This window comes from Mesoplodon densirostris, chromosome 15 (assembly GCF_025265405.1).
Source record: "Mesoplodon densirostris isolate mMesDen1 chromosome 15, mMesDen1 primary haplotype, whole genome shotgun sequence".
In the NCBI taxonomy this organism is placed as follows: domain Eukaryota; kingdom Metazoa; phylum Chordata; class Mammalia; order Artiodactyla; family Ziphiidae; genus Mesoplodon; species Mesoplodon densirostris.
Genome location: NC_082675.1, coordinates 64,693,311 through 64,715,079, shown reverse-complemented (window position 1 = coordinate 64,715,079; position 21,769 = coordinate 64,693,311).

Genomic DNA, 21,769 nt, shown 5'->3' with positions numbered 1-21,769 from the left:
GATTTTTTTATGTGCCTTAAATTGACTATATACTTTCATTAGTGTATTTGAAACTAAACGTTTCTTTGTCATGTCTGTTGCAAGTGTCCTAAAATAAAAGTGTGCAGTGGAACCAAAGAGTTTTATTGATCAGCTAGCATTGTGTTTGGATATAACGAGCATAGAAAATGTATTGGACATACATAGTATTAAACATGCCAAGTTAATCAATTAATAATATTACATTAAACCATTCGTGATTACTTCCTTATTCATGTTTTGGTAAATTGTTTAGGCAGTCATTATATGAAGTTCTATCTTTTCTTATTTTCCAAATTATAAATATATTATCCAAAAGTATTATGCATTTTACATACAATCCAAAAATGTCATAGTGCGCTTTGGTATTTTTTTTTTAAAGCTACATGGTTATATAAGAACATTTTTGCATGAAAACCAAAACTTCTGAACAATACATAGATATAGTTAAAAAAAAAAAAAAAAAAAAAAAGAATTTCCTTCCATTCCAATCCACTTCCACAGCCCTCCCTGAAGAAAGCCTTTGGGTATTTTTGTCTTTGCTAAATGTGGACTGGGAGCTAAAATTTGCAAGGAAAGTTGATCTTATCTCCAGGTTCTAAGAGGCCCCACGGTGAGATGTATCTTTATCGACCCTTAGGTGACCCCCCCCCCCCGCTAGTCCCACGGTGACTCTCCAGAACTTTCATTCTCCTCACCACCAGTGCCTCTTTCTCCCCTCCTCAGCCCAGTGGCAGAGAAAAAGTTGTGTCAGGACTAAGCCATGGACTCTGAGCCCAGCTGGTTCTGCGTGGCTCCTCTAGAAGGTTTCTAATCAGTTATTCCTTCTCAGATTTTCAGTTCTCAGTGGCCACTTGCCCCTTCCTACAGCCTATACATCCTCAGTAACTCCCACTTTAAAAGACAACAGGAAAATGAAGACAAACTTCCTTGCAACCCCATAACAACTTGCTGTCCTGCTGTTCACAGCCAAGCATGTTGAGACCAGTTTGTACCAGCCATCTCGATTTTCTATCCTACCACCTTACTGGCTGAAGTCACTTCTCCAATTACTGCACTTGCCGTTGGGTGCTGCACTTGTCTTTTCCCTCAGACTGGGAGGAAGTGACGTCCCGTCCAAGGCTAATTCTTGTACCAGTGCTTAGATAACTGTTTTCCAAAATGGAGTCACAGGGAGAGCTTTTAAAATGCAGCTTCCCTGGCCTCCCCTGAGGGATTCTGATTTAGCAGGTCTGGAAAGGAGCAGTGAGAGCTGCATTTTTAGAAAGCCCAAAGTGACTGTCAGCCAGCAAACCCCTGCTTTAGACCGCATTTCCCTGTGAGCTTTCAGACCTTGCCCTGTCAGTGCTATTCCATTTTCCCACCTCCCACACATTGCAACTTAGACCGTGCAAAAGAAAGTTGCACTTTCTTTATTTCATCTGATTAATTTAAAATTCCTCGTCAGCCCCATCTGGCGTTATTTAGGAGGGTGTGGGAAGAGGTAGGTGACCTTAAATTTTCCAGTCAGAGATAACTCATTCTCTTATTCCAACAGTTTATCTTGGGCTTCAAATCGCCTCTTTGGAATAAATGCTCAGCTTTTCAAACTGTCTTCCAATCTTCCTCCCCGAGATGGCTCTAGTGGATGGCGGAGTAGAAGTCACCTCTGGGTGACGGGGGAAGCGGTTCTCCAGTGACTGTGCTCAGGTCCTTGGGCAGTCTTGCTTCTGCTGTTCCATCCTGCTGTCTCTGTTCAGTGGCTGCTGTCCTTACTGAATCTGCTGGTGCATGTGAGTGACTCCTTGGCTTTTGTTCACATGTTGGCATGTCCCGCTGCTGACCACAACTCTGCCATTGCCCGTGGTTTCAAGGTCTCCCCTTTCAACAGCCTTCATTTTCCAGCTTTAGGACTCTTTATCTGCTGACTCTTGGAAAAGGAGGAGGTTGGAATGTTGGGATGTCCTGAGCATCTTGCTCAAGCTTTGGGAAGCCAACAGAGTCTTCTCAGACTAGCTGGTCAGCTCCCTCTACCAATCATGAGCTAGTGCCCCTAAGCCGTATTGCATATGCCTCTGAGTCACAAGAAGGACTTCCCTGAGTGGCTCGCAATCTTCCCCAGGCTATGCCTAGGAAAGTGGTCCATTTACCCATCATGCAATTTCTGTCTCACCCTCCATCCCCATCTTTCCCCCTACACACACACACACACACACACACACACACACACACACACACACGGGTATTGACCCTGAGAGGAAGGAAAGTGAAGTCACAGATGTTCTTACTTCTTTACAACCTACTCTTCCTTTCTGAATCCTTCTCTCTCCGTATGCTAGGAGTCTTTCTACTTTCTCCCTAATGAAACGACTCTCCTTACCTCATACCCCAAGTTCCCTGTATCTATGGCTTAGAGTGAATCTCCACGTTCAGTTGTCCAAGTTTGCTTTTGGTATGTGAATGGAGTTCTTAGAATTTAGAACTCCCTTTTCATTCTCAATAAAACCCGACTTTCAAGACTCCTTATCTTCATCCTAGAGATGTCAAAGAATAATAAAATAATAAAATAAAGACTCTAAATGTCACAGCTGAATAGTTACAATGCTACTACTCTAGTACATAGCCTTTTCTGTCCTGCCATTATTAAGCATCATGGCCTTGCTTTATTGGAAAGACTGCAGGAGGAAAACTGGTGAGGAAGATGGAATCTTTAATATTATCAAAGTATTGGCTCTACATAGACATTCTTACCCCAGACTTGCTCTTTCTGGCTTCAGTGTTTGCCTGTTTTGGTCCTAGTACCTTGAATGTCCTTGTCTCTTCAGCCTGATATAACATTAGTCATCCCTCAAAGCCCAGTTCAGATATCACCCCCACCAAGGACCTCTCTTTATTCTCTCCAAACTTCTTTGTCCCTTCTGAGCATTTCCTTTGTCATTTGTTTATACTGGTGGGAGGGCATTTATCATGTTATAATTAGGCCTATGTACACTTAACTTCCTTGCTAAATCCTGAGCTCCTTTCTGCCTTGGAAAGCTCTCCAGCTTTCACCCTGCACTTCCAAATTTATCCATTCTTCTTGACCCAGTTTAAATTTGATCTCCTCTGCAAAGTCTTCCCTAACCACCACTATTGAAAATTCCCTCCCCCCATAGCAATAACTGGCAGCAGCACTTGGAAGCCCGTGAGAGGTATCTACACAAAATCTCATATGGAAGCCCTGGGAGAGAGTGACACAGGCACTCATGAAAGAAACCTCGACAGCCAGTTTGTAAGTATCGGGGCCTTCAGGAAGAGTGGTTTAGATTTAATGAACGCCACTTAGATTATAAGCTCCTTGACGTCAGAGGCTAAAATCAGTTTTTCCCAAACATTTCTTTTTTATATATGCTACATCTTTGTATCCACTTCGACATTTCCAGCAGTGCCTTATGCATAGTGGACATGCAGTAAATGTTTCTTGATCAACTGACAGGTGCTCAGAAAAACTTCCCTGATTGATCCTCTTGTGATGTCTTCCTTTTCTGACAGCTCATTAATTTTTAAGTTGTTTTCCTTGAAATGCTTGGTATGCTTCTTTCCTCCCTCCACCTTTTTTTTTTTTTTTTTTTTTTTTGCCTTCCACGGGGTCCCACCTTGATCAGCTGCTCTCATTTTCTCTTTTGTGATCACAGGTTTTGGCAAGCCCTGAAATGAGTGTGAGCTTGGGGTGGGAGCAGGGGGAGAGTTGGGATTGGGGACCAACCCAATCCAACTCATAGAAGTAAATGGTAACTGGAGGTGCTAAAGCACTTCTCTGAGTTTCAGGGGTAGCTTTTTTCAAAACACTGGAGGCCATGAGCCTTGTGGTTCTCATCCTGTCCCTGGAAGCCAAGTGGACTTGACTTAGTCCTTACCCTCCATTAGGGGCTGGGGGCTATGAGTTAGACTGGTCTCAGTTGAAGCTGTAGATACGGCAGTTTATCTACTGCAGTGTAGATACTGCAGTGTGGTCCTAATGAGCACCCCATGGCACTCCAATCCTTGGGGGACAGTGGTGCTCATTCCAACAGAAAAACCTCTAAGGCAATAACTATGTCTTTAGAGAACTAGACAGGCACAGAAGTTGTTTTGACATGAGAAAACCAGGATTGGCACCCCCCAAATCAAGGGAATGAGGAAGATGCTGAATCCGGAAGACAGTGCAAGAGTGTGAGCGTTCAGCCATGGCTGCGCCTGAGGATGCATGGGGCTATTTTATTTACATTTCTAAATCAAATATGTTGATGGATCAACCAGTCTTTTTTTGTGCCTCGCACTGTGGGTGCTGTAGGAGAAACACCACCTATCTGGGAGAATCTTGATGTGCTGTCATGGATGTAACCAATTCTGATTATAAAGCAGTATGGAACCAGATCCAAAGCACAGTCTGTGGCATAAAGTGCTGCAGGGTCCCAGAGGGAGCAATGAGGGTGGGCCAAGGTGGCGAGGAGAGGGTGGGTAGCATTTGCCTTTGAGAACATAGCCTGAGCAGAGGCACAGTGGGGATGGTGAGTGTGGAGGAAGGGACGTGCAGGGGACGAGCGGTAGAGGAGCGGACAAAGGGAAAGTTCAGGAGGGCCTAGAGCAGGGAAATGACTTGATTGGTGGCCATTTAGTTTATTTTCATATGTGTACAATTTTGAATTTGCTTGGTTCCTAGAATTCCTGGGTCAGGTTACTCCTTCCTAGGATGAGAAGCCATTCCATGGGCCCCACGTACCTGGCTATGGCTCCTCAGTGACCACACTCAGATGAGCTGTCTAGGCAGCCAGGATGGTAGGAGCCCTCTGACTTCATGTCTGCAAGGGTACCTGTTTCCACTGTATAATTACCAGCATGTAACAGACTTTTATCAGCCCTCTTTTAGAATGGCTTTTGGCAAATGGAGTAGAAATCTATCATGCATTTAAATGATCAGACTCACAGACTCAGAGAACAGACCTGTGGTTGCCAAGGGGGGAAGGTGGGTGGGGGAGGGATGGACTGGGAGTTTGGGGTTAGTAGATGCAAACTATTACATATAGGATGGATACACAACAAGATCCTACTTTATAGCCCAGGGAACAATATTCAATATCCTGTGATAAACCATAATGGAAAAGAATATTTAAAAAAATGTGTATATGTGTATAACTGAGTCATTTTGCTGTACAGCAGAAATTAACACAACATTATAAATCAACTATACTTCAGTAAAAAAAATTATACCCAGTCTCCTCTTTAAAAGGTTTTCTGTATCAACTCCACTTCACTCCACATCCAAGTACGTTTCAGACCAGGAAGCAAAAGGAAGTAGGGAGTTTGTTCTTTTGGGTTGAGAATTAAGAAGAAAACTCCACCCAAATAACAGGTAGGTGGTGGGAAAAAATGACATCTCCCTCACTACTTAATCATCAGGTAAGGAGAGAGGCAGAGGAGTGCTTGGTGTGGGGAAACCTCAGAAGATTTAAAGAGAGTTATAGACAGACAGGGCTGAACGTTGGATGTCATCCAACAAAGCTCTTAAAAGATTGGAGTCACTGCCCCATTTTTGAGCTCTGACCTAGACCTGGAGGTCTGGGAGACCTGGCACAGACTCAAGAGTGCTTAATTATCTTTCTGGTTCTGGGTCCTCTTTAGCCCCCTGGGAAGGGGGGGCCAGGTATGGGCCATTCTTCATAAGAGCACATATCTAGACTGGCTAGTTTACTTTAAAATCCCCTGTGGGTTTCTTAACCTCTTCCTGGTTCAGTTTCCAGACTGAAGAGTGTCCCTCCCATCCCCCACCCCCTGACACTGCCTGCTTCTGGCCTGGAAAACTGACATCCCTTTACACCAGCTGACATCTGCCGTATGCTTTAGGGAACTGAATAAAAGGAAGGGGTGGGTGGGAGTTGACTAGAGAAGCTTCAGGCCTGACCTGCAGTGTAGAGACTGCCTGTTTCCATGACAGCACAGAGCTTCTCCCTCCCACTGACCACCAACTCTCACAAAGATGCCAGAGGACAGACTTTTTCCTGTAATGCTATTGTTGAGAACTTTACTGAGAATATTTCCTTGAGCTCTGCCTGCGACACCTTTAGTAGTTCTTTACTATGGTGAGGTCAGTGGGCAAATTGTTGGAAGCAACCCAAATTATCCAGTTGATTACCAGGTGAGGGGCTGTTAAACAATAAAGGTGGAACAGAAGCAATGGGAGTGCTTTTCTCTGCTGTTTGTAAATTAACTCTGATATCAATTCTTCAAGTCCAGAAATATTTCCAGCAAAGCAAGGCTCACAGAAATCCTTACAACCCTCCTAGTAACATCCCCATTTCACAGATGGCAAAACTGAAGCACACACAGGTCAGTGTCTTGCCCAGGCCACTCAGCTGGTGAGTGGTTGGGTGGGATTTGAGTCCAGGCCTCTGGAGCCAGAGCCTGAGCTCTTAACTGTGATGCCGAGTTGCCTCTCTCTACTTTAAAAGGCATCTCTCATCGGAACGTAACAGATCCACTGATTTAAGAATATTTACGTTACAGTGGTCCTCCCTTTTCTGCAGTTTTGCTTACTATGGTTTCAATTGACCATGTCAGCCGTGGTCCAAAAAGATTAAATGGAAAATTCCGGAAATAAGCAATTCATAAGTTTTCAATTACACCTGTTCTGAGTAGCTTGATGAAATCTCGCACTGTCCAGCTCCATCCTACTGGGCATATTCAGTGTATCCCATTGTTTAGTCACTTAGTAGCGGGTTAGATTATCAGATCAACTGTTGCAGTATGGCAGGGCTTGTGTTTAAGTAACGCTTATTTTACTTAATGGCCCCAAAGCACAAGAGTAGTGATGCTAGCAATTCTCTTACTGTACCTAATTCATAAATCAAACTTTATCATGGGTATGTTTGTATAGGAAAAAATTTAGTGTATATGGGGTTCGGTACTAGATGCTGTTCCAAGCATCCACTGGGGTTCTTGGAATGTATCCCCTGCTGATAAGGGGGGACTATCTTATAGTCACATTTCCAGCGCTCCATGAGGGCAGGGGCTCTGTCTTCTAATTTGCGTCTCTACAGAGCTGTGCACTCAAATGTAAAGGGTGCTGTAGCACACAAGGTTGTCCTTGTTTTCCCAGTGAGGAAACAGAAGCCCAGCCCAGCTAACTCACCCGAGGTCACTTACTTTTAGACCTGGGATTTGAACCAGAAGCTGCCTGGCTCTGCTTACCCTCTTCAACACCATCTGTGGTAGTTTGATTCCTGTTTGCCATGGGAAAGAAGGAGGGTCAGAATCTGAGTTTTCCAAGCCATCCTCCTGTAGCAGCCCCTTCCCCCGTCTCCTTAGTTATGTCCACTTCTCTGCTGAGCCTTCTGCTGCTCTGTGGTTCCATCTCCCTTGAGGAGGTGGGGTAGGTAGTGATCAGAGCAGCCTCCAGGTTCGGGGTGGAGGGCACATGATTTTGTACAGAGGAAGAAGAAGCAATGGTTTCTAGTCTTTTTGGACTGAAGGGCCCTTTGGGGTCTTTGATGCTCTTTGATGTCTTCAGGGCACTGTCTCTGTGACTCTTAGATTCTCTTCCCGGGCTGTAACTGATAGGAGAAGAAAGCTGTGGGTAACAAACAATGATGGCAAAAGTGCTTCACAAACTAGAGAGGGGCCATAAAGTTTTAAAATGTAGATAATGTTATTCATTCATTCATTTTTTCATTCATTCATTTATTTTTCCCGATTGAGCCCTCTTGAGATTACCTCTTCTGAGTGTGCTATAGGCACAGATTTATTCAGTGAAAACCAGAGAAAGGTGTGTGAGATTATGTATCCCAGACTCATCATGAGGGCTGGATGGAAATGTCGCATTAGTGCACCGGGTTGGTTGTGATTTTGCACAGCCCATTGAACCATGCATTGATAATGATAGGCACAACTCGGTGCTTTGTGACCGCATGGAGGGGTGGGATGGGGAGGGTGGGAGGGAGTGAGACACAGGAGGGAGGAGATGTGGGGGCATGTGTATGTGTATAACTGATTCACTTTGTTGTAAAGCAGAAACTAACACTCCATTGTGGGGCAATTGTACTCCAATAAAGATGTAAAAAAAAAAAACAAAAACATATCAGGGAATGGCACTGAGCACAGTGTGTGTTGAATTATCAGTAAAGTATTTATGACGTACAGTTGCCTATGTCACTTTGTGGGCACACTGTGTAAAGCTCTGAACAGGGGAAGCTGGCATTAGCACCCAGAGCCAGGTCCCTGGGAGCACACGGGAGTTATTTCCACTTTGAGGTCTGTGGCTTCCTACTTGCCTATACTGAAGCCTGTCCACTCTATTTTCTTCATAGTTGCTGTGTGGTGTCATGGAGCCAAAGGGCTGACCGTACATGAACAACACAGGGTCTGTACAGGAAGGCTTCCAGAGGACAAAGCCAGAGACCCCCTAAAGCCCAGCAACGTTCCAGGAAAAGAATGGAGAGATGTTATGTCCGGTCTCTTTGGAATTAGGTGAAGGCCTATCCCAGAAAAATACCCGAGTCTGCCTGCCAAGTGGCTGTCATTCCCATGTTTAGTTGTTCTCGTTAGTGGCTCCCAGAGTCTCTGGCTCACATGCAGATGTTTATGAACCGGTGCAGGATTAATCCATTGACTTCTCAGTTTGAATGTTAGAATAAGAAGGAGTAGAATGGGGAGCATAAAGCCAGCACAGGATTTAGGGGCCTGGGTCCCGTCCTGGGCACACGGAGGGGTCGTGGTGGTGTGGTAGGGAGCACCCTATCCCTGTGCTCAGTGGATCTGAACGGAAGCAGCCTGAAATGCCTGCCCCTTAGGCCTCTCACCCAGGGCAGTGATGAAAGAAACACACTGTTACCAATGGCAGGTAGAATAGTTATTAATTAGATCAGTTAGAAAAAGGATTCAAATGGGCGGGAACATAGGACGGGTAAGTTTTGAGCCTGATGGGTGGGAGAGGATGCTGGTGGGTGTATGCGAGAGAAGCCAGAGGTCTGAAGGGTTGTCCTGGGATGGGAACTGCAGTGGTGGTCCTTGAAACAGCTTAGCCCCACGAGTGTGCACGTGTGTGTGTAGTGGGGGCCTCAGGGAGAGTAGGAGGGTGAGGATAACTGAATTCCAAGGCAGAGGTGGCATCAGGCAAGAAGGAAGGCTAAAGAGAGACAAGACCCCAGAAGCCACAGAACCTGTGCTGCTGGGCACGGAAAAGGTGGTGGCTTGAGAGCGGGGCAGGAGGCAGGTGGGTTCACAGGTGGGGCATGGAAAAGGTGGTGGCTTGAGAGCGGGGCAGGAGGTAGGTGGGTTCACAGGCGGGGCATGGAAAAGGTGGTGGCTTGAGAGCGGGGCGGGAGGCAGGTGGGGTTTGGTTTCAAGACTCTAGTAATTAGAACGGAGTCAGCACTGGGTTGGGACTCAAAAGACCTAAGATCTCATATCTACTCACCACCACCTAGTTATGTGGTCTGGGCAAGGCCCTTCTCTTCTCTGGGCCTGACGAGGGGATTTTACTGGGAAGATTTCTTCTTCAGAAAAACCCTCTGAGAGAAAGTAACACACAGAGGTTCTGGGAAAAAAGGGACTTTAATGGCCTGGAAGATGTGCTAGCTCCCCCACTGCCACCTGAGCCCAGGCACCACCAGTTCTCTGTGAAGGACCACACAGCCCCCCACCCACCAACTGGTCTCTCAGTTTCTGTTCTTTTCCAGTAGAAGCCAGAATGGTCTTCTTATTTTCATTTTCTTTTTGAATAGGAAATAGATTGATATCGTATAAAATTGAAAAAGTCTAACAGGGTGGACATTGAAGTTTCTCTCTTCTTCCTAAGAGGTAGTCAGTATTACCAGCTTCTTTTATATCCTCCTAAGGTACAGTTCATGATCACCTATAGTTCCCATTTTAAATGTAAATATACTAGATCCACTGCTCTGTAAATTAATCTTGTCACTTATTATTTCTTGGAAATTATTCCATATTAGCAAAGAACAGTCTCATTTCTTTTTTGACAACTGCATAATATTCCACTGTATGGATACACTATAATATATTTAATGCCCACTGGTAAGCATTTAGATTGTTGCTAGTGTTTTACACTATGTTACAATGAGTAACATTGTACTTATGTCATTTTACACAAATACAGTATATCTGTATGATAAATTCTCAGTGGGAGACTTGCTGAATCTAATTCCATTTGCAATTTTGATTTATTGCAGTTACCTTCTATAACGTTTTTATCAGTGTACACTACCACGAGGTATGAATGAGAACGTGCCTTTTGCCACATACCCTCATCAACCCAATGTATTAATCAAACTTGTTCAAACTTTTCCATCTGGAAGGTGAAAAATAGTAAGAGGATTTGATCTTTTAAAAAGGTAAATCAGATTATGTCACTCCTGTGCTCAAGACCATCACTGTTTTCTCATCATTCTTTGAATCCCAACTCTTGGAGCATGGCCCAGTAGGTACTCCAGATCTGGCCCTGCTACCTTTTCTACTTTATCTCCCACTTCTCTCTTCCGACTCACTCTGCTCTAGTCTTCCAGGCCCTCTGGTTCTTTCTCAAATGCACCAGGCTTGGCCCATCCCCATAATCTGTGTATAAACTCTTCTTGAATCCTTGCTTAACTCCTTAACTAGCCATGTGGGGGTCAAAACTCCAAGGTGCCCAGAGGAAAAAAGCAACTGGAAGGCTGATAGAACTGAGCAGAGGTTGCAGCTTCCCACTGCATCTCCAGTGCTTCCAACATACAGGGGCTTGGTGTCAGGCTTCCCACTGAAACTCCAGAAAGCCCACACTCCATAAGTAAAGACACATCCCAGGACTCAGGGACTCACCCTACAACTAAGGAAAAAACTGAAAGAGATTCACCATAACAGAACCTAAAATTAAGCCATCTCAGGATTAAGAGGATCTGTCAGTTATTTAACAGTTTGTCAGAGCAACACACAATACCCTTCAGAGGAAGATAACAGAATCTAGAGTGTCTATAAGAAATCATCTATAATATCCTATATACAGTCCAAACTTACAAAAAAAATTCAAAGAAACAGGAAGATGCAGATCATAGTCAAAGAAAAATCAGTCAACAGAAGCAGACACAGATAACACAGATGTTGCAATCAGCAGAAGAGAACTCTAAAATAAATTTGATAAGGTCTTTTAAAGAATCAATAGGAATGATGGATTAATTGGTAAAAAGATAGGACAGTTCAGGAGAAATATGGAAACTCTAAAAAAGAACTAAATGGGAACCCTAGAACTGGAGGATACAGTACATAAAAAAATTCAGAGGATTGGTTACAACCAAAGATTGCATCAGTGAACCTGAAGACAAGTCATCATCCAAATGAAGCACCCAGAGGAAAAGATATTGGGGAAAAAATGGATAGAGCCTCAATGACTTGTATCAGAAATTGTGGCCTGCATGTAACTGGAATTCCAGAAGAAAAAGAGGGAGAATAGGAGAGAAAAATATCTGAAGAAATATTAGCCAAAAATTTCCAAGTTTCCTAAAAAACAGCAACCCACAGGTCCAGGGATATCAGTGAATCCTAAGCAGGATAAATACAAAGAAATTCAGTACTAATTACACATAGTTAAACTGCTAAACCAGCATACCAAAGACAAAGAAAAAATATTTAAAAATATTAAAAGCAGCAAGAGGAAAAAGACTTACATATAGGGGCAAAATAGTGAGAATGATGGCCGACTCCTCAGAAAAATAAAAGTAAATGGACAATAAGTAAATCTCTGAAGTGCTGAAAGAAAAAAGATGTCAACATAGAATTCTATATCCTGCAAAAATATATATCAAAACCAAATGTGAAATAAAGACATTTTCAGATAAACAAAAGCCTAGTGAATTTGTTTCCAGCAGACTCACACAAGAAAAGATGCTCAAGGAAGTTCTTCAGGCTGAAAGGAAATGATACCAGGTACAAAGGGATGAAGAACATTGGAACTGGTACGTGTGAGGGTGTCTTAGTCAGCTTGGGCTGCTGTAACAAAAATGCCATAATCTTGGTGGCTTAAACAACAGAAATTTATTTTGCACAGATCTGGAGGCTGCAAAGTCCAAGACCAAGATGCCAGAAGGATTAGGTTCTAGTGAGAGCTCTCTCCCTGGCTTGCAGATGGCCACCTTCTTGTTCTATCCTCAAAAGGTAGAGTGAGAGAGGGCTCTGGTCTCTTCCTCTTCTTATAAGAGCACGAATCCCATCTTGAGGGCTCCACCCTCATGACCTAATCACCTTCCAAAGGTCCCACCTCCAGATACCATCACATTGGGGATTAGGGCTTCAACATGTGGATTTGGTGGGGGGAACATCAATCCATAGCAGTGAGTAAATATAAGGTCATGGGATGAGATCTCCAAGGAAGTGGTTATGGACAGAGACAGAATTGCTTCTGGGTACTCCTATATCAAGAGATTAGGAAAGTGGGGAGGAGCCAACAAAGGAGACTGAGGGGGAACAGCCAGAGAGGAAGAAGGAAAGCCAGGTGGTGTTTTGGGGAAGGGTCAGACTGTCACATACTGCTGATGCTGATAGGCCAAGTTGGAGGAGGCCTGAGAAGTCATTGCTGGGTTTGGCATCCTGGAGGTCATTGATAATGGCAACAGGAGCTGATTTAGTGAAGCAATGGGGGTGAAAGGCTAATCAGAGTGAATTTAAGAGAAGCTTAACAATGGAAAAAAAGAGGGATAGATGTTAGGAGATAAACAGCACTCTATGGCAGCCCCCCTTCTAGGTAAAATGCACGTAGTATGCTTGGCTCATAACAATGGCACGTTACTACCGGGTTCTTCCTCCATCTTTCTCCAGGGGAGGCTGGCACTGACCTGGCCCCTACAATAGAATAGGCAGGGCTGAGGGGCCTGCTCTTAGATGTTCAGGGGAAAGTACCAGAGTTCTATTGTGACCTTTTCCCTCTCTCTGAGCTCCTTACCCAGGGACCCAGAGGCACGGGTGGCCATAGGTTTTGTGGTGCACTGCCAGCTTGGTGGTATATTCTGAGGCACTGTCCCACCACATTAGATGTAAACCTGGGGGAGAGGCCCGGGAAGCTGGATCAAAAGGGGCAGCTCCCTGACCCCATGCTGCTGTGGAAGGACAGCTGGCAGGAGTCTCCTACTGGGGCCTGTGCACTCTTGCTCCCGGCCAATTAGCCTGAATGGCAATGATTCATTTAGGATACCCTTGTCTGAAAAGAACAGAAACTCAATTGAAAATAGCCTAAATAGTGAAGAAGCTTAATGTCTCACAAAATACATGTCTAAAATAGTGTTTTCCCTGTGTTGCAAGGGAGTGAGTTACTTCCTGCCTCTGCTCTGCTATCTCCCCCTTTAGTTCAGTCACACATTCATTCATTCAGCAAATATGTATTGGGTGCCTGCTTCATGCCAGGCACTGCTCTAGGGGCTGGAGCTACATCAATGAACAAAACAAATAAAATCGCTTCTCTTGGTATTTACATTCTATTTTGGAGAAAGAGACAAAAAAGGGCACATGATGATTAATAATACGAAAATAAATCAAGCTGGACAAGGGAATGTAAAGTCAGAAATCGGATCCTATTTTATTTAGAAGGTCAAAGAAGACCTCTCTGATAAATGACATTTGAGCAGAGACCCGTGGAAGCAAACCATGGGGGTCTCTGGGAGAAGAACATTCCAGGTGGAGGGAAGAGAGAGTACAAAGGCCTGATGTGGAAGTTGCTTGGTGAGTCTGGGGACACAGGCATGGAGGGAGATGAGGACACAGAGGTAGCAGCAGTGGGCCGGGTCACGCAGGCCTTCGTAGTCCATGGTGAGCACACTGGAGTTTACTCTGCAATGGAAGCTCTTGGAGGATTTTGAGAAGAGGAGTGCCTTGATTCAACTTAGCCTTAAAGAACCACTCCATCCTGGAAGAGGGTAGGGGCGGGAGCAGAGAGCCCAGTTAGAGGGCTCTGGCAATACTCGTCCAGGTGAGAGAGGGTGGTTGTCCTGGGGTGGTAGGAGAAATGATGAGAGACTTCCAGATTCTGTGTGTATGTGGAAGCGGGGGTGAACAGGGTTTGCTGATGAATGGGTGTGGAGTCAAGGCATATTCAAGGTCTTTGACTTGAATGACCCGAAGAACGGAGTTGCCAGTAACTGGGACGGGAGACTGGGGGTCAGGGGTCGTAGGTTTGGGCGTTAAACTCAAGAGTTTAGTTTTGGACACCTTTTACTTGTGCAAGTGGAGCTGTTGATTTGGCAGCTGAATGTACAAATCTGAAATTTAGGGGGCAATGATTGGGCAAAGATGTAAGCGGAGACATTGGGACACAGGTGGTGCTGAATGCTGTGTGCCTGATGAGCCCACTGAGGCAGTGGGTGTGGGCAGGAAGGAGGTATCAGGATTAATCCCCAGATCCTCCAAAGTTTAAGGGTTGGAAAGATGAGTTGAAAGTAGTAAGGAGATTGACAGGAAATGACCAGTGAAGTAGGAGGAGAACAAAGGAAAAACATTGTCCCTGAGAGCAAATTTCAGGGAGGACAGAATGATTGTCTGTGTCACATGCTGCTGGCGATCAGAGCCACACCGACTTGCAGTGAACCTCCTCTCTGTTGACCTTGGAGTGGTGCCCCGAGACCTGGGGTTGTTTGTTACTGCAGCATAACCTATGCTGACTGATACAGCATGCTTTTCTCCAACTATATTTTCTCCAACTATATTCCCTTTCAGGTCCAGAGAGAATGGACTCTTGGTTTAACAAGCATTGGGGTTTTGCTAGAGGGGCATGACAGAGGGATCAAGGGACAGGACGTTGAGTGTGTGTTTAATGAAGTCTGAGCTGGACAAGGAGGGAGGTAAGGGAGATGCTAGATTCATGCTGAGGGTCCTCCCCTGATAGTTACGAGAGGGTGGCCAGAGGCAGTCAGGACAAAATGCTTCCTCTCAGATCCCTGGGGAGAACGTGCCCCCGTGTCCAGGCGGAGCTTCTGAGAACAATGAGAGCCACTGAGTTTTCTTTCTACAAGGGCTCATTTTAATTTTTCTTTCCAGCAGAGCCTCTGCCACAGCTATTCTAGGTACCTGCTTTTGTATTGTCCTTTTCAGGTTGAAGCCGACTGGAGGGAGAGAGAGAGAGAATAAGAACACAAGTTCCCTCCCCATTTTGCCCTTTGGGAGGGTAGGCTTTCTGCTTCTTACAGATTCTCCGTGTGCTTGGGTGAGTATGGTCCTATGCGGTCTGCCCACACCCTCCAGGTCCTGATCACTGGCTGTCTATTCCAGACAGGGACGGGGATCAAATCACACATTTTGGAATCTGGGCAGGCTGGAACCTGGTCCTTCGACTCTAAGCCCACCTCTCCCTGTACCGTACTGCAAGGGGCTAGAAGGCTCCCCATTCCCACAACCTCCTTTTCCTTGTTAGAGAAGCCAAGTGGGCCTGCACAGCCATGGGCTCTGCCCCCAGAGACGATATGCAAGTTCTGGCCCCAGCCTGCGGGCCCCCTTCCCGGCTGAGCTCAGGAAGGAAGCAGCAGTTACGACTGGATGCCTCTCCCAGCTGCCCCCCTCCAGCCCAAGACGCTGGCCAAGAGCCCGCACGCTCTCTGCTTCCCAGCCTCCGCTCAGGCACTGGCACTTAAAAGAGGCTGCATGACGAAGGGCAGGACCGTGCAGACAGGCCCCGTTTCCCAAGCTTGCAGGGTGCACAGCTTGGCTGGGCCGAGCCACGCCCCTGGCTGGGCACTTCTTCCACAGGACTCTGGCCTCCCTCCAGGTGGGCTCTGTGGGCCTTCCTGGCACCCCCATCTGCCCTCAGCAAAGCGCCCCCTGAAGGAAGGGGCATGGAGATGCCCCCACATGGTAAGTGAGGATGTGTTCCACAGAGGGAGCCCACTCTCAAGGTCACATGGCTCATGACACCACGGCCATGGTTCTGTTTTAGATCTCCCTCCCTCCCAGGGGGAGGACTACTAGGCCTTCAGTCTGGTGTTAGCCAGGCCACCTGAGCCTCCCCTGTGACACCTACTAGGCCAACTGGTAAACCTTGCTGAAGGCTCCGGGGTGGGCTTGCTGAAGGAGCCCTGGGGCAGGGGTAGGTGGTGCCCTGGACAGAGGCTGGGGAGGAGAGGAGAGCAGGAGAGTCAGGGCACGGGAGGGGGCCGGCCCCAGCCAGGCTTCTGTAGGCTTTCCCAGGTCTCCTATAGGAAGGGCCCAACTTTCATATTTTATAGGAGGCAAGTGTGTTATTTGCTCAATGACCAAAATTTAACCTCAGGTCCCTTTGAACAAGCTCTGGGCTCTTGGGTGAATCACTGGTCCTTGCCTCAGTTTCCCCCTGGGTTTTGGATTCAGTGCTCAAGCACAGTGACTCTGAGAGGACAGGACACAGGCCTGTTAACAGGGGCTCTATCCTGCCACAGGGGTGGAGCACATTGTGGGCTGTCTGGCTGGGTGAGGAGGGTCAGTGGTTGGCGGTGGCAGCGACACTGCCTACCAGAGAGGCACTGACTCACCACCCTGGGGCGCTGGGCAAGTAGGGCAAGCCAGCCTCAGTTTTCCCAGGTATAAAATGGGTGTCAGGCAATTTGCTTCCATGGGAGGGCCTGGAGGGCTGTAATCACGCAGGGATGTGTAAAACCCTGGGAGCCTGAGGACGGGGCAGCCTGAGGCTGCTGGCAGGACAGCCAAGGGTTTTAACTGGCTGAGGAATTAGGGAATTCCTTTAGAAGAAAGAACAGTGGGGGAGGGCGAAATGGCGACCCAGGGAGAAATTGGTGCCCTTGGGAAGCCATCTTAGTGCCCAGCAAAGCCCTCTCTCACACGGCAATCAAGTTGTTGCTTCTGTTCATACCAAAAGGGCCTTTTTAAAATACAATTAGGCTCTGTTTTATTATGTGTGACAGACGAGGCCATTAACCATTCCGACGATTAAATCAGACTTCATTAAAAAAAAAATGAAAGTAACTGCAAATTGCCTTGGGTCACGATCGTTTAGAGCCGAGACACTGCAAAGGAAAACATGAGGGAGCTCACTACCATGAGGAAGTTAATCAATTTGACACCCCTGGTGGGCTGCGCACCCCGGGAAGAGGTGGCTGCACGCTCGCCTGTCCCGGTGGTGGGCTCCCGGTGGGTGCGGAGTCGTCACCTCTCCCTCCCCAGAGCAGAGCCAGGAAGGCACAAAAATAACTTGAAAGTTTGGGGGAAATGGGGATTTCTTTTCCCAGAGAGGTTTTGCTAGTTTTCTTTTCTGAAAAATTACCTAAATATATCAAACGTGATACCAAGTCATACATAATACATTTTTTATGTTTTTGCACCAGAAAGTGACTTGAGAGCTACAACGAGAAGTGCTGTGAAAGTATGATATGTCTCCCCTACCCCCAGGCAGGGTGGGGGGCATCTCTGGACGTGCTGATTTTCAGTTTGTCTCCCTCCTCAAGGCCTGGCGTGGGCTTGCTGGTGGGTCCTGAGGGGACTCCTGTGTGGGGTGCATCTTGCCCTCCTCCCCTGTGTGTGGGTGGGAAGGAGGGGTGGAGAGGGCAGTGGAGCCCAGGGGGCCCACGAAAGACAGAAGCCGGGAGGAGACCCAGCCCCGGCACCCCTTACCCCCAGGCCGCCTTATCCCAGAGAGACCCAAAACCCAAGCCTCCTCCAAGGGTGGGGCGGGGATGCAGGGGGGAGGGGGGGGTTTGCAGGGGTGCAGGGTGGAGCCAAGGAGGTCCAGAGCAGGGTGAGGGGCTGAGAGGTGTCTGGGGCGAGTCCCCGGCCCTGGGCTGGCACCAGGAGACGAGGGTGGGTAGAGGACACTCAAGGCCGCCCCAGGTGGGAGATGGGGGCTGTTGGGAGACTTGGCCTTGTCCACGTAAGCGTCTCCTGGCTGGATAATTAGCCTAAGTCCACCCAGGCTGTTTGGACGAGCATGTTGGTATTCACGGGGGGAGGCAGAGGTGGGCGGAGTGGGCGCTGTCAGCCGCTGAGAGCAGGCCCTGGCACCCTGCCCTCTCTTCCCCCTTCCTGCCTCCCTGGTGTGGCCTCCAGAGCCCCTGCACAGGGCTTACCTCCTCCATGAAGCCTCCCAGGACCCACCCGGGCTGCACTTGGGGACCCTCTGGCCCCCCGGAACTTGCCTCCCTGCTCTGCTGGCACAGTCTGAAAGCTGCCGAGTCAAGTAGTCCCTGGCCGTCAAGCTGTCCTCCATTTCTCCCGGCTCCAGCACAGCACACCCTGCCCTTCCTTGTCCTCTGTTTAACTATCCTGGACCATTCCCTGCAGCCCAAGGTCAAGGCCCTGACCCCTTTGCGGCCTCAAGGCCCTTTAGGATTTGTCCCCAGCTACCTCTCTGGCCTCCCCTCCTTCCAGCCTCCTTAACTCTGTAGGTGCCACTCCCTTTGCCTGGTTGCCTCAACCTCTCTTTTCGACCTGGGGAAAATCCTACTGTAAGTCCTGGCCACCTCCACCTGGAAGCCCTCTCAGATCTCTCACGTTTGGTGAGTCACAGCAGTTTCCCTCCTTCCTTCCTTTCCTTCTCTCGGCAAATATTTACTTCGCAGCGTCTGTGCCAAGCCCTGTATAGGAGCTGAGAACTCCGAAGAGAGCAGGACAAGGTCTCTGCCTCCATGAAATTGACATTCTGGGCAAGACAATTGATACATGTGAGATCAGGAGGAGGTAAGCGCCTTGAAGAAACATAAGGCTGGGTCAGGGGACAGAGAGGGATTGGGGTGCGGCCAGGGAAGGCCTCCAGGACAGAGGAATTTGATCAGAGGCCTGAATGAAGTGAGGGAGCAGATATTCTGGCAGAGTGGCCTGGAGGCCAGGGGCGGGAGATGCTCCGTGTGTTCCCACAGCACAGCTCTGTGACCTGTATTGCATTGTGTTGCCACAAGTGTAGTTACTCAAGGCAAGGACTGTCTCATCACTCTCTGAATCTACCCAGGAGCCCAGCTCTGTATTGGGCACAAGAGGGCCATTGGCACATGCCTGCAGGACGGCAGATGAATGAATGCGTGAACCAAGGGAGAAGTGAGTGAATTCCTGGACCTGTGCTGGGCACTGTAGAGAGTCTGTCCCCAGCTGCCCCAGTAAATGTGGACAGAGCCTTAAGTTCCAGCCACAGCGCTCTGCGTCCCAAGAGCTCCATCCCTGGACTCCCATCCCTCAAGCCGGAAACGGATCACCTGGAAGCCTCTAGGGAGCCCGCCCTGCTGGCACCTTGTTCTTCTTTCCTGGCTGTGCCAACAGCGAGAGGCAAAACGTGCGTTTAGGTAACATTTTGAGGGTCTGGGACAGGTTTGGTGGGCTCTGGCAATCAGAGGGCATGGGTTTGCATGTCCTCATTGTTTCCTTGTTTGCATCATTACGTTGTGTGTTATTTGCAGCAAAGATGGCATTTCATACAGAGGAGAGTCAGGCCTCAGACTTTTCTCTAGGTAAGAAGTCCAAAATGACAGTCCTTAAACATGTTAGCCTGGGGCAGGCAAAATCTAACGATTGTCTCCACGGTACCACACCTGTGGATGTGATAGGTTCAATACTCCTGGCCTGTGGTGGTCGATGGTCCACGAGCCTGTGCTTGTAGCAGCAGACAGGCCCCTTTGGGTCCAGCTCTGTCCTCGTGCAGACATGGCTGGGAAGCTGGCTCCCCAGTGCAGCCGAGCCTGTCCTTCCTACACACCACTCACCAGGTGCCCCCGGACCCTGGGGAGCAGCACCGTTGCCAACCGTGATGATGTCAATGGTGTTTTTCCTTCCTGGAGACCAGGACCTGCCTGAAGTCCGTCGATACAGAGCTCCTCCCGTGCGCTCCTGGGCCGTTTCCTCCAAGGCCGCACCCTGGGGAGGAGTGAGTCACTAGAGCCATCTGCAGAGGGGCTGGGGGCAGGGGGCTGGCTTCTAGGGGTGGGGGTGCCCTAATTGTTTTCTTTGGCCCTTTGCTCATGGCTCAGTAAAAGCCAAGCTCTGTTCTGGCCTGGGGCCGTCTAAGCAGAGGCCCGAGCTTGGCAGGCCTCTAGTTTTCTCTGGCATCAGAGGTGCTTTCCGCAGTTTTCTGCCCTGAGAGGGCTGCTGTCTTTGGAGAAGACATCCTGTTCATACACCGGACACCAGGAGAGGGCGCCCAAGGAGTCGCCTGTGTGCCCTGGAGACAACTCTCATCCTGGTGTCCTGTCCGTCACCGCCAGAGTCCCCAGCCTCTCATCCCTCGGACCCCAACACTGGGAGCCAGAGATGATGGGCTCTAGTTGAAACTCTGCCTTTAACAAGCTGGGTAGTCTTTGCAGATCACATCTCCTCCAGGACCCCCAGCTTCTTTGCCTGTTAAATGGGGATTAAAAGGAAAAAAATTTGAAAACCACCACTCTGTCTTGCCAACCTCACAGAGCAGGAGCCTGTATGAAGCTCCAGTTAGGCAGACTGGAGACATGGCTTAGAAAGGGCAGGGCAGATACATGGCAGATACTCTGCAGATCAAGCTGGTGGCTATTTTTACTGTTAACATTGTAGCCCTGTGCTTCTCTGGGCAATGCTAGCCTGGGGACAGACAGCCGGTGAGGGGTTGAGAAACCTTTAAAAGGATAGGTAATGAAAAATATTTAAGTTAAGGTTAATTTTCTTAAGCAATAAAGAAAAATCAGGAGATAAGTACTAGTAGTTAACCAAAAACTATCAGCCACCTTTTTTTCTTCTGCCAATATTATATAAATCCTCACTTGATGGAAAAAGAGAATATAGTAAAAATGTTTATTTGTGAAATTAACAGAAAGCAAATCACTGAACTATTGAATCAAGCCTATCATCATTGGTACTTTACTGTTCAGTGTCTTCTCTGCAGAATGAAGGCATTTTCACACACTCCTGGGTCCTTGTCTCGGGTCCTTCTGACCCTGACTCTTATTCAGAGATGGCCTCCAGCTCTGAGGGAGATGGGTCCCCTCTCTTCAGTGTCTCAGGGACTTCCAAGTTGAGCCCAGGGATGCCTTACTTCATGGTTTCCTCATCTGGAGCTCTCCTGCAGCATCAAAGAACAGTCAGGACTGCAGAGTTAAAAATAGTATTAGAACATGTGTCCACGAAGTGGTGACGGGGAGGTGACAGTCTTTAACAAGCTCACCCTCCCATTCCCCACGACTCTTTCAAGCCAGCTTCAGTCTCCTCAACTTTCCTACATGACCTCCCCTCCCGGGCATCTGATGACCAAGTGTCCTGCCCCAAGAAGAGGGAGGAACAGCCGTCAGATGGGCACTGGCTTCCAAGCCTTCCAGCCTCATCTGCACCAGCTTCCCCCCTCCCTCCTATGACAGTGGATGGTGGGTTGCTCGGAGCCTCATTCCAGGGGTTCACGGCCCTCCCTGCCCTTGCACTTCTCTCTCTCTCTCTCTCTCTCTCTCTCTCTCTCTCTCTCTCTCTCTCGGATCTCAATGCGTTGTCTCTCCCTTTGCGGAAGAAAACCCTCCCTCAGCTCTTTGCCCTTCTGCTCTCATTCACAGTCAAGCTTGTCAAAAGAGGAGTCTACATAGCCTTCCGCACTCCCTCAGTTCACTCCGGGCAGATTTCTGACACTGAACCTGCTCCCTCAGCACTGCCTTATGGAGATCTCCAAGGACCTCCACGTTGCCAGATCCATTGGGTGCAATTAAACATTCATCGGCCTTGCCCTCCGAGTCCCTAACAGGCCAGTTACCATCTCACTCCTCCGTCAGCCCCTCTCTCTTGTCCAGAGACCCCGATCTGCTGGTCATCCTCCTTCGCTGCCCCTCTGGCCACTTCTGTTTCCTTTGCAGGTGTTCCTACCTCCTCCATC